This window comes from Mustela nivalis, assembly GCF_964662115.1.
Source record: "Mustela nivalis genome assembly, chromosome: 7".
Lineage (NCBI taxonomy): Eukaryota > Metazoa > Chordata > Mammalia > Carnivora > Mustelidae > Mustela > Mustela nivalis.
Genome location: NC_139026.1, coordinates 108,275,196 through 108,277,732, shown reverse-complemented (window position 1 = coordinate 108,277,732; position 2,537 = coordinate 108,275,196). Strand labels below are relative to the sequence as shown.

Sequence of the window (2,537 nt, the reverse complement as noted above, 5' to 3'; positions counted from 1 at the left end):
TTCTTTGTGGGACCCAAGAAGTGCCTGTCCTGGCAGCCACCGCGTGTCAAAGCTTGTGGCGGGCCCCCCTGCAGTTGGCACCATTTCCCCTGAGAACTTCCTGCTTGTTCTTTTCCATGATTCTTCAAGACTTTGTCTTTCTCTGCTTGTATCCTGTGGGGAAAGATTTACCTCTCTGCTTCAAAGGTTCCCGCTGCAGGATCTCAGACCTATGACCATTTTCAGAGAATTGTGTACGCAAGAAAAGTCTGAGCAATGTTCTCTTCAATTTTCCCTTGCCAAAATTTAATTTTGACATCTTACCACATGAAAGTTTTCTTTAACTGATATAAAATTTATCATAAAAATTACCATCTTAAGGGTACCAGGGTGGTGCAGTCAGTTAAGCCTGGGACTCTGGGTTTCAGCTCAAGTCATGATTTCAGGTTCGTGAGATCGAGCCCCAAGGCCACTCCACACTCAACACAGAATCTGCTTAAGATTCTCTCTCCCGGGGTGCCTGGGTGGCTCAGCTGGTTAAGTGTCTGCCTTTGGCTCAGGTCATGATCCCAGGGTCCTGGGATGAATCCTGCATTGGGCTCCCTGCTCAGTGGGGAATCCTGCTTCTCCCTTTATCCTCTCCCCTTGCTTGTGATCTCTCTCTCTCTCTCTCTCTCTCTCTCAAACAAATAAATAAAATCTTTAAAAAAAAAAAAAAGGAAGATACTTCCTCTCCCTCTGCCCCTACCCCCTCCTCTCTCTAAAATAAATAAATCTTTTCCAAAAACTACTATCTTAACCATTTTTTAGGGTACAGTTCAGTAGTGTTCAGTACATTCACATTGTTGTGTAATCTCCAGAACTCATTTCATTTTGTAAAACTGCAGCTCTACCCTTTAAACAGCAACTGCTCTGTGTCCTCCCCACCTCCAGTCCCAGACAGCCACAGGTCTACTTTCAGTCTCTATGAATTTGACTACCCTAGGTACCTCATGTTAAGTGGAATCACACAATATTTGTCTTTTTGTCATTGGCCTCTTTTGCTGACATAATGTTTTCAAGGTTCATCCTTTTCCTAGCATGTGTCAGAATGTCCTTCCTTTCTTTCTTTCTTTTTTTTTTTTTTTTCTAGCTTAAATATTCTAATTTCAAATCGTGGATGTTCCTGTTTCTTAAGGCGCTGGGCAGGGTCCCGGCAGGGTGCGCGCCCCACGCGGGGAGCAGCTCGTCCGGCGGGGCAGCGGGGTCACTCCGCGGCGACCAGCTGCTCGATGGCACAGCGCACTCTCTTTGCCGTCTCTTCGAATTCTTTCTGCTTACTGTTGGTTTCCTTTGCAATTTTGTTCTTGGCTCTCTCTTTGTCCAGTTTCAAAAATTCACTGAGGGTTAATTCTTCGAACTGCTTCTTGACAGAAAGGAAAGCACAACCAGACGAATGCTTCTTGTGCTCCTCTATAGGGTCATCATCCGGCTCCCAGCCTTCCAGCTCCTTGAAGCAGAAGAAGCACTGGGCCAAGTCGGGCTCGTTCTCAGTGGGACAGTGGATGAAGCCGGCCTCGGCCATCCGCTCCGGGGTGCAGGCGCAGCCCTCCAGGAACGGCCAGTTCTTGAACGTAGAGACGCGGTGGTCCTTGAGGTAGAGCTGCCAGGCGGGGGGCAACGACGAAGCGCCCATCCCGCAGCCGCAGGCACCGACTCCTGTCCTTCCTTTCTAAGGCTGAATAATATTCCATTGTATGCATATACTTTTTTTTTGTTTATCTATTCATCCATCAGTTTGGGCTATCATGACTAATACTGCTATGAACATGGGTGTATAAATGCCTCTTTGAGACCCTGTTTTCACTTCTTTTGGATATATATCCAGAAGCAGGATTGCTGGATCACATGGTAATTCCATTTTTAATTTTTTGAGGAATTGCCATATTGTTACATAAAAGTCTTAGAGGATAGCAAAATCACTCAGAAACGATGAATGGCAACTGGGCTAAAGTGATGCAAGATAAGCAGTGCCTGGGGGGCTCCCTTAGCTAAGTGTCCAACTCTTGATTTACACTCAGGTCATGATCTCAGGGTTGTGGGCTCAAGCCCCATGTTGGGCTCCACTCTAGATGTGGAGCCTGCTAAGGATTCTCCTTCTCCCTCCACCCCTCCCCCCACCACTTGTGTGCACATGTGCTCTCTCTCTCTCAAAAAAAAAAAAAAAAAAAAAAATGTGATGCAAGATGATAAGTCTGGAATCTTTAAAATTTATCATCAATGTTTTCTTTGTTCTTAGAGTTTCCATAAGACTGCCTCTTTCCTTTCATTTTAGTCCACAGAGTGAAGATTGAAACGGGAAGGAAGTAAAATTGAATAGAAGGAGAAGCTGAACTGCCACGCAGGTCTGTCGACAGCCTCATCCCAACCCAGGGGGGGAAGTGTAGAACTAAGATGGCTCATCAAGTAATTCCATGTTTGGCCAACACAGCAGTCTTTATACTCTTCTTCATCTTTGGATATGGGCTGCCTTGGGAAGGACATGACCTTGAGCCAGGCTCAAAGGAGTTAGGCTCTCT

At 46.0% G+C, this 2,537-nt stretch overlaps 1 pseudogene across 1 annotated transcript; it reads right to left on the bottom strand.

Moving 5' to 3' along the window:
• Positions 1-1,112: 1,112 nt before the first annotated feature.
• On the bottom strand, positions 1,113-1,668 carry LOC309868687 (baculoviral IAP repeat-containing protein 5 pseudogene; annotated as a pseudogene). The gene has a single exon. The product of its transcript is annotated as a baculoviral IAP repeat-containing protein 5 pseudogene (transcript).
• Between the last annotated feature and the right edge of the window lie 869 nt (positions 1,669-2,537).